Raw genomic sequence first — 13,333 nt, 5'->3', positions numbered from 1 at the left:
ATATTTAATGATGACACGAATGATTCGATGTATGGTATTACCAGCGATCGTCGCCAGTATTCGTTGTCATTTTGGGATGGAGGATTGTTTCTGAATTTTTGATTGCAAGCAAAACGTGGAACAGTAATTTCTATTTCCAGTTCCTCTGCTATAACTTGTGCTTTTGCAAGTAATTCGCTAGTTATTTTGTCTGCTTCGTTTCGATCATTACTGAGCACGTCAAGGATTCCTCTGATGTGTTCCCTCACCGTGATCATATTTACAGACTTAGACTGCAGGACATTAGCTACTGGTTCCAAAACTGCTGAGTATTTGGCTATTGTTTGTAAAGGTAAGATGAACACTGGTTTGGTAATGGCGGAATGCAACTGATACGCAGATTTCCTAGTTGCTTAATTTCCCTGAGGAGACAATTTTTCTAGAGCTCTCACAACCTCTGGGACATTTTGAGAAAATAGTCTGATGGATTTATATTTTTCAGACCATCTCGTCTCACACATTCTTGTTAAATTGGAAGCGTATTTCCCATGTGTACTCGATTCTCTAAAAAAATTTATAGTGTCTTTCACAGTGGCAACAGTATCCTAATTTCCGGCACTGCGTTTGCATCGTTCACCACAAGGTTGAGTTTGTGGCTTGAGCAATGAACGTATGATGCTCGATAATATTTCTTTATTAAAATGGCTTGTACACCACTCTCTCTACCTGCCATTGTAGAAAAGCCATCGAAGCCAAATCCTACACAGTCTTCTGCTGGAAGATTATTACTGATCAAGAGGCATTTTGTGACTTCAGTTCTGTAAAACCTACAAATTCTTCCCGGATTTTCACTTCTTTTTCGTCGTAGAACCCCACACCTATTGATAGCTGTTCCTTCCCAACTATTTCAGCTGTTTCATCAGCCAAGATCGCATAAAACGTCGCTTTTTTAATGTCAGTGATTATATTCTTCTTAATAGCATCGCCACATAAATTTATGAATTCATTTTGTGTTTTTGGCGATGGGTAAACAGCATTGCGGCGACATTTTTTCCAGATGACTCCTTAACTTGTCTTCGTCAGAATCGATTCTTAAGTTCAGTAAATCTAACAAAACACCTTCATCTGTCTGTTTTCCTCTAATAGGCATATCATGTGTGCCGCAACCACTATACAAGAAAGAATGGATGACAGTATTTGCCTGTTTTCATCGATCACTCTTTGGTGCACGTTCTGCAATTGGACGTTCACAGGTACATTTTCAAGAAAAGATTTTGCTCCAGCTGACGCTGTTAAGTGAATGTGGGTTTTAACATGTTTCCGAGAGTCTTCATGCATATTCTTGAATTTTGTGAATGGCCTAATGATAAATGATACCAAAACGCCTCTAACAGTGCCAGTGACAGGAGGGAACAAAACACAGTGATTGCATAGGGCGCCTTTCACAAACTTGGAGTATACTAGCCATGGTGCATATTGGTCTAACCATGCATGATTAAATTTTCTTTGCAAATGGCTTGCATCAGTTTCAAAATCATAATTATTTGAAGAGATCCAAGAATTTAGTAAGAGATCCTTCTTCTTGTCCACTGGTAGCTGGGTAGTTAGCCCAATAAACCGACCCAGATCATTTTCATTGCAATAACTATTAATTACAATTTCCGAATCGTCTTTGGACACAAAAGCTAGCTGGGCTGTTGAGTGAGAATAGTGAACAGGGGCTGCTATAGTTACAGGTGCTGTTGATGAAATTGATTGTTGTTCAGTGTCACCTTTAGGTGATGATTGTGACACTTCATTTTTCTTATGATCGTCATCGCTTCCCTGCTACTATTCCGACTTCTTTTCCTTTCGTGAGCGGTATTCCCTACAAAATAAATACATGTAATTTATTTTCCTACAACTTAGCCATAGAAAGAAAACAGGGTTAAGAGAAATAAAGGGAAGACTTATAGGAAATGGAGGAGGGTTGCCTACATTGGACCACCTTTAGATTTTGTCACCCCAAGTCTTCAATATATATTTAACTGAAACAAAACATCAATGTTCACGTCACAGACCTTTTATTCTTGTAAACGTTTCACAGATTTATTTTTATAGCAGTGTTACCGGCACTAGTACATTTTCAACCGTGCCACCGTGCTGTCTCTGGCACCAATGTCGAAGTGCCTTCCTTACATTAGAAATGGCCAACACGATTCTTTTTCAGCAAACGATTGCTGCTATTCAATCCCACAATGCGTATCGATTCCTACGATTCGTTCACGATTCTTTCTAGTCTGCGGTGGCACGATTCTTACAGAATGCCAAAACGTTCTACATCTTACTCATAAATGGCACAACATGTCTGAAAATGTCAAGGAGGTTAGAAACATGCCTATATAGATAAACTTAAAAATCAAAATCCGTGTCTAAATATAAAATTTTATCCACATCGTTAAAGCCGTCTCCGAGATACACGAAATTCGCGTTTTTATATAAAAAGGTTTTTGTGTAAAATCGCGTTCTTTTAGGAAAGACACATATATACAGATAAAAATAAAAACCAAAGTCTCAGCTACATTCAATCAGAACACAGATTTACGAGATGGCGTTATAAAAACATGTAAAATAGCGTATATATATATATAGTTGTAAAATTGCGTTTTTACGAAACATACAGCTAAGTAAGTGAACTCAAAAAGCAAAAACCTGTCTAAATACAAAATTTGATCCAAATCGTTAGAGCTGTTTCCGAGATACGCGAAATATTATACGGTATGTACAAGAATTGCTCGTTTAAATATATGTAAACTGTATAAAGAACGTGCGTTTGTGTTGCATTGCATCTGGAACAAATTAGATGTACATATTTATTCATAATATTTTGATTTCTGGATTTTAATCGTGTGTATTGGCAGCTGTGTATTCGCTGTATTTCGTTTCTGTTACCAGTATCTCGTGTATTTAAAAAAAACAACTTTTTCCAGTTCATGGCGGATTTTGGTACAGCAACCAGTGGTGAACTGACAGAAAACAAAACAAGACTGTTTTGTTTTCTGCCTCGTGTATTTAGTCAACGGCCCACGATATTCGTTCGGTGCTTCGCTTGTTCACACGAGTCCCCCTCTTGACTGCTCTCTGGCGTTCGTAATCATTCGGCAAGATTCGGCAGTTGCCGTCGATGCATAGCGTTCTAATGAGTCGTTGAAACTTGGAATCGTCACGAGACAGAAATACGCAATCGTTCTTACGATTCTTTTGAACGACGATTCGTCCCTACCACGATTCGATTCTTACGATTCTTTATTTATATTCATTCAAACTAGCTGACCCGGCGAACTTCGTACCGCCTAACAGTCAATGAATGTCGTGTTACCTTTTAGCTGAACTAATTTAGGCTTTGATGAACGTAATACAATGATACAAAATAATATTAATATAGATAGAAATATAAAAGTATTTTATTTTGATGAATGATGATGAATACATACAGAATGAGAATAAAAAATTAAAAAATAATAACAATTAAGTATTTCAAACACATGTCAGAAAAAAATCATTGAAAACTATGTTGTGCAGGTTGGGATACACTCTGATTAATTCTTTAATCGGATTTTCATTCAAGCACATTGTGGTAAACGACATTCTTTGTTTTTTGGTCAGGCGCAAGAGCAAATAATGCGGATGGTTTGCCGACACGTGAGCATGCCACGTAAAATTGACCATGAGAAAAATACGCATTTTCTAGATTGAGGCCACAAAAAGTCAAGGATTGGCCCTGTGATTTTTTGATCGTCATGGCGAAGGCAAGACGAATCGGGAATTGAATTCGTTTAAACTCAAAGGGCATAGCTGTTGGGATCATCGGAATCCTTGGAATAAGAACTTCCTCATCTTTAAATTTTCCTTTAAGTATCGACGCGTGAATCACATTGCTCATCAGTTTTCTCATCACCAAACGCGTTCCATTGCACAATTTTGGTTGATTTAAATTTCTAAGCATGATGACTACCGAGCCAACCTTCAGTAGTAAATTGTGCGGTGGTAAACCAGGCACATCCAAGGAGTTCAAAAATTCAGTTGGATAATTAGTGGCTTCTTCTTCGTTTGTTACACAGTCGATAGATTTGAATGAATACAGAGTACCTACGATTTGATTTTGAATTATAAAATTGAGGTCATCTACATCTTTATTTTTAGCCGCCAAAATTGCTCGCTCACTTAACCATTTAGTATTTTTGTGGTTAGCAATGATACCCGGAAATACTTTGTTGATAAGCTCGTCTTTTGATGAGACGAAATTGCAAAAATTTGGAGGAAATGAAATCAAACCGCTCGATTCGTCAACAGGACCACGGCCATTACCGATAGTCAGCAATTGCTTCGAGAAAACATCAGCAGATACATCGTTCAACAATGCAACTCTCATATTTACAGACAGTTGAAGTTTGTTTACATATCGCCACAGATTCGATGCTTTGAGGCAAGCGTTTATTTCGTCGGCAGCAGTAGATCTTGGAATTATTGGTAGTGTTTGTCGGAAATCGCCAGATAATAAAATCATTGAACCACCAAAACATCTCGAGTCATTGCGCAGATCTTTTAATGTTCGGTCTAGTGCTTCCAATGCGCGTTTGTGCGCCATTGTGCATTCGTCCCATATGATGATTTTTGATGCTACTAAAACTTTGGCCATTGCGTAGTGTTTCGAAATGTTACATGTCGGTTGTTCAGTAGTTTGAAAGTTTAATGGCAATTTTAACGCTGAGTGAGCCGTACGGCATCCGTCTAACAATGTGGCCGCTATTCCAGAAGAAGCAATTGCTACCGCAATTTCGGATCTCGCACGTACAGTGGCCAAAATCAATGACATGAGGAATGTCTTCCCAGTTGCACCGGGGGCATCCAAAAAAAATAAGCCACTATTTCCATCATCAATTGCATTAATCAGTGTATCATAGACTTCCTTCTGCTTAGGATTCAACAGTGGTACATTCGTTTGAACTGATTGGATTAGTTCATGTGGATCATATTCACGTTCACGTTCCAATTCTCTGTTAAATGCGTAATTCATTCCGCGATCTGGCGCTGGCATTCCTAACCTAACTAACAAACTGCCGCACATGAGGTAACACATATCTTCGATCAAGAGCAAAGCCTGGTTATGCATCTCCTCATTCGCCTCAAGATCGGGATTTCTTGAGCTGACACGAATTCGATATAAAATGTCTTCTGACATGTTATCTTTGTATTTGTTCCATAGGTCACGTGGGTTCGATGGGAAGCATGTCGAAATGATAATAGCAAATAATGTGCGTATATGACTTGGAGATGCAGAAATAATTGCTTCAGCGATTGTCGTGTCCCACTAAGTATCGTTTTCAAGCAAATTCAGCTCTTGACATGCTGCACGAAATGTGGGGCACACTATACCATTAACAGTTCGTAGTGATTCAAATGATGTTGGCCCTCGAACATGTACCAGTAACAACCGCAAATAGAAACATTCATCATACTTCGGATGAACTGTGTAAATACGACCAAGAGCATCAGCAGAACGCATATCTGGATGACCAGGAACTGCATCGCCTTGCTTCCGACGTTGAAATTTCTTCGATGTAGCGTTCCAAGTGTAATAACGTGACATTTCCGAGTAAAGCAACGTTCGTGCGAACGGATCGTTTTGACAAATCGCAAAGAAACTGGTCAGTGTTGTCGCTGGAGGTGTTTCGGCACGTTGAGCAGCATTCGCCGCTGTGAAATATACTCTCTGACCGTTCTCTAGATGCACCCCCAAATGTACAACAGTGGGATAACGTTCGTGAATAGGGAATGAGAATATACGCCAAATTGCATCATTGCAGTGCACATATCTACCAACTTGATAGCGCGTGATTTCATCGTTGATATTGGATGTTTGGATACCAAAAACCGCCATGTCGCTCCCTTTCATGACATATTTGCAAATGTATTTAATAGATTTGACCGAATTGCAATACTCAACATTACAATGTGCCTTGAATGTTTTGGAAAGAACTGGCGAATATGGAACAATCCAACTGTTGTCAACTATGAAATCGTTTCCTTTCACTTTAGTTGTGATAGTTCTACCATTATCATCGGGCGATCGACGCCGATACAATGGATAACCATCGTTGCCTGTAATGGTCTCTGCCGTGAATTTTCGCGGATACCGTTTGGAACACTTGCCGTCGACCATGCACGGTGATTGGCGGTTGATAGTGCCACATGGTCCATGAATCATATTCGTGATTACAACATCATGTAGGTCTGGATCGGTTTCAGGAGCAGGAATCTCCGCACATATGATGTCATCTATTTGATCTGGCCGAATTCTGTCTACTAACCAAATTAGAATGTGAGCATGCGGTAGGCCTCGTTTTTGCCATTCGACTGAATACATCCAGCATCGAGTAATCCCAAAGACGTGTTGCTTAACAATGTAATTTATTAGTGACCGAATTTTTTGCTTGAAAACCCGTGCGGTGATGTCGTGTCGATCACTTGATGTTTGTCCGCGAAGCAGCAATTGAATAATTTCCATCAATTTCGGATTACATGTAAATGTAATGAATAGATCTGGCCGACCATAATGACGAACATATGTCATTGCATCTTGCGTATATTCATGCATATGACGCGGGCTACCTGTGTATGTCGCTGGTAAAATAGTCAATCGACCAACATTTTCTAAATCTCCTTCTATGTTTATTGCATCGCGTTAATGAATATACTCTTCCGAACGCAATTTAGCTTGATTCAACCGGATGAAAGTCAGGCGCTCCGTTTCGATTTTAACGTACATGTCAACGCAGTATTGTTGAAGCAGTCGACGAAATCGCAACAAATAATTGTCAGAATTTTCACGAATCATCAAACGATATGCGTAATAATTTATCGAACTAACCTTCTTGGTAGTTTCCTCACCTGAAACAAATACAGTAAAAATTGTATTTTAGAACCCCTAATAGGTTAACGACTCTTACAGCTACTCTCTACTAAATTAGGAATGACAACTTTTTTTGTGTACCAAAAGCAAACAGAATAAAATGTATATCAAGTTAAAATGAAAACAATGATATTGATCTTACCATTCAATGGATTAATCATTTTGATATTAAAGTGATATCCATCGTCTCCTTGCCAAAACATCAGCGGGTATTGTAACGCTTCATATGAACGGTGTGTTTCATATATTCTTTGTAGTTACCCAGTATTGCGTCGTGTAAGCACAATATCACGTGTTTCCAAGTTTTCACCAACAATCAGGATTGCCACTTCATCGATTGTTGGAGCATTAAATGTGCGTTCATGTGTTCCAGCTGGTCTTTTATCTGCTCAGATTACAACTTTATAGTCATCACTTGGAATGCGCTCTAAAGAAGTCTTGAACAGCCTGACCAATGCATGATGTTCATGAAGCATTTGCTGCAAATCTTGGAGAATTGCTCTTTTCGTAGCTGTGTTGATCCCTTGACGCCGGTCAAGTTGTTCTTCCATATTGCCCATGAAGTATATTTGCAAGAATTTGTGCTGTGCACCTTCAATAGGTTGCAATGATCCAATGTGATGGCAAATCTGGCCTTGAATCTGTAAATTCAAAGCCATAGTTATAGTTAGATTTACAAACACTTTTTTTTAAATAATAACATACCATTTTTATTTTAGAGACAAATCGAAAAATCTAACAAACTACATTCCAAATTTTTTTTACAATAATAGAAAATAAAGTTTTTAACGTAAATTACCTTAAATGTCGGATTATATCCGTGTTCTTCGATAATTTCCGCCCCAAATGAAGTCATTTGGAAACAGACATTGTATTTTTGAGTGTTCGCTAGAAAATGTCGTGATTCTAGTATTTCGCCATAAAGCAGGGAACGCAATGGCTCTGGTGGCGGGACCACTAATGGCAATGTCACTTTACCACTAAGGCAGCACAAACCAGGCGTTTCACCAGCAAACTTCAATGCGCCACAATGCTGGCAAACAACATCCATTGGACCAATGCAAACTAAACGATGCAAGCTGTAGTCGATGGTGCAATCATACCGAAACGCTGCTCGATTCTAATCAATACTTGAACCATTTCTTCTTGCACTTCGAAGATTATTCCTCTGTTCATCTGTACGATAAGCTCGACGATTTCTCGTTTCTAATCTAGCCGTTTCACGGGCTGCCTCTCTTTGCTCTTGTGTTTGAGAAGCACGAATTAAGGCCCTTCTTTGCTCCATCCTAACGCGGCGCTCTTCTCGGGCAATTTCTCGTTCTTCGCCAGATAATTGACTTGCGATATTCCGTTGCCTAATTGCATTACGGCTCCGCTGGGAAAGATTAGATCTTCTAGGACGCGGCATTTTTATTAATAGTAATACTGAATATGCACTCGCACAAAACCACATAAAACAATCGAGACATAGACAATAGCTTATCAAGAAAAATCATAGACAACCTATGAAAAGACATTTACACTTTTGTTAACCTGTAGAATAAATCTTTAATTAATTTATAAATAATTTACACAAATTAATGTCTAAAACAAACAAATATAACAGTACCTACCTGAACTTTCGAGACATTTTACACAAAATAAATTTCTGAACGCACACATAAATAGTTGTTACAGTATTTGACAGGATTGGACAACAAATGTTTGACATGTAATAAACAAATGAGCATTTATTGAAATGATTAAGTATTCATTACACATTTCTGAACGCACGCGTAGTATTTTTCAATCTTTTTTTAAAAAAATACACATAATAGTTTATTCATCCATTTTAAATAGTTTATGAACGCATGCATAAATGTCAATCATTACTTACAGATTTTGACAAAAAAATTTGACAGCTCCGAAACTAAAGAACTTTTAGGGAAAATAACGCATTTTTCAAGTATTCATCAATTTTTCATTATTTTTAAGATGTATTCTGCTATTCGGGGCGGAGACAAATCCAACAAATCAAAAACCATGAAAATTTTTATTCGTCAATTTTTCATTATTTTTAAGATGTATTCTGCTATTCGGGGCGGAGACAAATCCAACAAATCAAAAACCATGAAAATTGGTCCAGCAGATCTCGAGTTATAAGTGTTGTAACAAACCCGACTTTGTTTTATATATATAGATGAACGATTCGTTTACAAATCGCCACAACTCTAATCACTAGCACCAAGCCATGTGGACACGGTGGATTGCGCAGTTGCAGGATCTACCCTAGCACGCTCCCAGACAGACGCAAATTTGCAACTTTCATCCTTCACTAGTATCGCAGTCCAGAACGAAATTTTCACTCCGCAGCGGAGTGTGCGCTGATATGAAACTCGTGGCAGATTAAAACTGTGTGGAGGACCGAGATTCGAAATTGGGACCTTTGCCTCTATAAAAATAGCCTTCCTTCTCAAGGAATTCAAATATACAACACAAATAAGGCAACAATTTTCCGATCGACTAGAACAGTATACTTTTAAGTGCTTTCTGGAGGTATTTTATGAATAATATATAAATGAATTCGTAGGATTCATAATGTAGAAGTTTAAAAGGTAGTTTTATTCAGAACTGTTAACAGAGATATATTGAAAGTAACATGGTTATACACCTCCGTCTCCTTTCCCAATTGTAACTGCAAGTTACACAAAAAATTACATCCTTTTGACAGATCTTTGAAGTCTCGTGGTTTTAAGCGTGGCATTTTCTTAGTACGGCAATATTATAGAACTGCCAAGCACGTTATATTAGTTTTGGAACGCTGGAATGCAGCAGGCCGTAGAAACAAATTGGGGGTTGACAACTAGCACTACAAGTGACCAAGGAACGAAATTACAAACAGAATTGGGATAAGTAGCGTATGAGCAGAGCAAACACCAAGCACGGGTTTTTACGTCATCGTAGCTGCGCATGAGCAGAAACGCGTTTTCTAGCGCTCGAAAGTAGCTCTTTGGCCGCCGCTTGAAAGAACATGATAATGCTACGGGAACATACTAAATTAAATTCTAATTTGCGATGTCTAATTATTGACTAATGAAAGGCACTTACGAACTATACTGCCTGTACAGAAGTTTGATTTGTAACACAATACTTATAACAAAGACGAAGGGAATACAACAAAGGCAGATATTCTTGATTCACTGGGTAGGGTCAATTGACCACTGGGCCTTACGACTTTGACAGCATTTCTCACCAGTATAACCAACTTGAAGGTTTTAAGTTATCGACACATAGCGAAATACGAATGTGGTCCGACTAAGGCAACTCTCCCCTATAATAAGTTTCAATTGCCAAGTTATTACTTCCATCTGGCCGTGAGCCATGAGATATTATTGTTATTTGTGAACTTTTTAATATATTCACATCATTTATACTCCAATGATTTTTAGTAAATGCAACACGAAGCAGACAGAATTGTAAATCAAGCAACAATCAATTTATGTCTGGAACGAAAGTAATTTGCTGTTGTAACACTCTCAAGATATTTCGAGTCACATTTCATTAAACATTATTCGTTGAACATGTCAGTAGAGCTATTCCAGCATAAATAGCATGAATTTGTTTATGCACCAAATCGCAGTTTGTATAGAGAACATCGAATACTAATAACCACTATTATTGCTTCACAGATTACAGTATAATAAAATAATATCCACACGAAAAATAAAATGTAGTTAAACATCCTGCCTCTTAAAAAACGCGAGCAAAGAAGTAGGTAATGTAACTAAACTCACCTTCTTTAAAAAAATTCCTGAAGTCCATTTGATGGTTCCAATAACTCCATGGAACAATAAAAAAAAATTGGTGGCTTAGTTTAAATTTACGCTGCTCCCCCGATGAAATACAATGCGATGACAATGGAACGGAAGCTGAAATCGTGTAATGAGCGAGGGTGGGGGGCAGCTTGGTTTCAACAGTAGCATAGCGAGTTGCCCGTTTAGACTGCGGGCTGAGCAGAGCGATGCAGAACAGTGCCCCACGGTAGCTCCGAGTTTTGTTTCGTGCGATCGTTGGATGCGATTTCTTGCGATGAACATCGAAAGTCCCATATGTACGTCAACATCCCGTGTTGTGGGATCAGAAAAACAAACAATGCCACGACAGAGGTCCTGGTATACCAAGTTTGGAATGTACTGTATAAGTACAAAAAATTAAAATAAATAACTACCAAAAATACTACAGACAAGAAACGCATAGACTTTGGTATATTATCATATTTAAGTTACGTACAAATTTTATCATTTTAATAAAGAAATGATAGCCCCAGTAGTTACAGTATTCAATAAACGATTCATGAGGTAAATTTGCAATAATGACAGTTGACAGGTTTTGAACACCTCTCCTCCGCTCCTCATCCTTCTTGAAGCCCACTGTTGGCTTCTGAAAGCATGCTTCAAAGCACTGTTTTCGATTTTGTCCTGGTAAAAACAAACTCAACTGAAGGGAGATTTTGGGTCTACCTTTATCGATTCATATGTTGTGAAAGAAGGAGATGCACTGAATAACAATGTCTTCGTGTTCTAAAGTAGTTTTTTTTTCTTTGGGAGAATATGCAACTTGCTCGTCAAAAATCCGAACGTGCGTTCCACTAGCACTCTAGCCGCCCATAATTTCTTGGTAAATAGTCTTTCTTCGTCACTTAGTAACAATCCAGAAAATGGACTCATTAAATTATGCAAGTGAACAAGGGCTTCAGGCAGCCCTAATGGGGCTTTTACTGAAGTCCCCGGTAGTTTTTTTGGTGATGGCCAGTTTTGTGAATCGTTCTAAAAATTATTTTATAAATCACTTGCACTAAATGTCTCGCCATCTACTGCTTGTCATAACCTGCACGTCAACTGCTATTAATTTACAGTTAGCGTCAGCTGTAACTAAAAAATTAATAGTTTAGGAGCAGAAAAGCATTTTACATTTAAATATGGTAGGGGAAACGATATTGTTCGTTAGAAACTTCACGTAGTCATGATCTCTTACTGTCTACAAGTGAATACGCTGTTCCTTGGCGCCGTGACATACCCGCGAATAGCAGAGTGGATTGCTTATCACTAAATTTATTATTTCTATAAACTTCCCTGCCGACAGTAGCGTCCCGAAGACGAAAAAATTACTCCCTGATCTGCGCGAACGAGTTCGAATACCCTCGCTGGGTACGCCCATGAGCCGCTATAGAAACACGTGTCCATTTCCTGATGCAACGGGTTGGATGGTTTAAGAATAAGTTATTGCATACTTACTCCGCACCGAACTCCTTACCGACATCTCTTCCTTGAACTGCAGAGTTCGCGATGAGTGAGGCTCTTTCCGTGTACCACTTTTATCGGTATTATAAACCTCCATAAGTTCCATCGTGTTCATTAAAGACACTATCTCCTTGCGAATTTCGTCACATCATTCATTCACGTCACCGTGTGTGTTCTAGACTTTAGTTGTTACACACTTTGTTATTCCCCTTGAGCCAAGATGGTGCCTCTGTTTAAACCTTTCAACCCATCCATAGATAGATAAAATCAATCGAGTCTGCCCTATTTCTCGGGCCTTTTGCAAACTCTGTTGTGACCATTGACGCCTATAACAGTTCTCGCCAACATGAAATTTTCAGCTGCACAACAGTCAAGTATGTGAAATTCTGAGCCCCTTTCTCCACCACGTGACGTAAATATTGTAGATGATGTATGTCTTGCACCATACATTATCGTTTCTACACTGTACAGGAGCTTCATCTTTTCGTTTTGCCACAAACCTGGAATGCAATTGTATCTTTTACCTTCTCAAAAGACATATCACCCCACTTCTTCCTCTTCGATGGGACTGGCAGGTAAACAGACGACTCGCTTTCGTCACTTTGTAACACCTCTTCGGCACTGTCAGGTTCTGGATCATCCTTAAGTTTTTCACTATCAGGCAAGCCTTCTTCTTCTACAGATTCATATTCTTCTATACAGGGTGTTACAAAAAGGTACAGCCAAACTTTTAGGAAACATTCCTCACACACAAAGAAAGAAAATATGGTATGTCGACATGTGTCCGGAATCACTTACTTTCCATGTTAGAGCTCATTTTATTACTTCTCTTCAAATCGCATTAAACATGGAATGGAAACACACAGCAACAGAGCGTAGCAGCGTGGCATCAAACACTTTGTTACAGGAAATGTTCTAAATGTCCTCCGTTAGCGAGGATACATGCATCCACCCTCCGTCGCATGGAATCCCTGATGCGCTGATGCAGCCCTGGAGAATGGCATATTGTATCACAGCCGTCCACAATACGAGCACGAAGAGTCTCTACATTTGGTACCGGGATTGCGTAGACAAGAGCTTTCAAATGCTCCCATAAATGAAAGTCAAAAGGGTTGAGATCAGG

This window comes from Schistocerca cancellata, chromosome 7 (assembly GCF_023864275.1).
Source record: "Schistocerca cancellata isolate TAMUIC-IGC-003103 chromosome 7, iqSchCanc2.1, whole genome shotgun sequence".
Classification (NCBI taxonomy): Eukaryota; Metazoa; Arthropoda; class Insecta; order Orthoptera; family Acrididae; genus Schistocerca; species Schistocerca cancellata.
Note: the sequence above shows the minus strand (reverse complement) of the source record.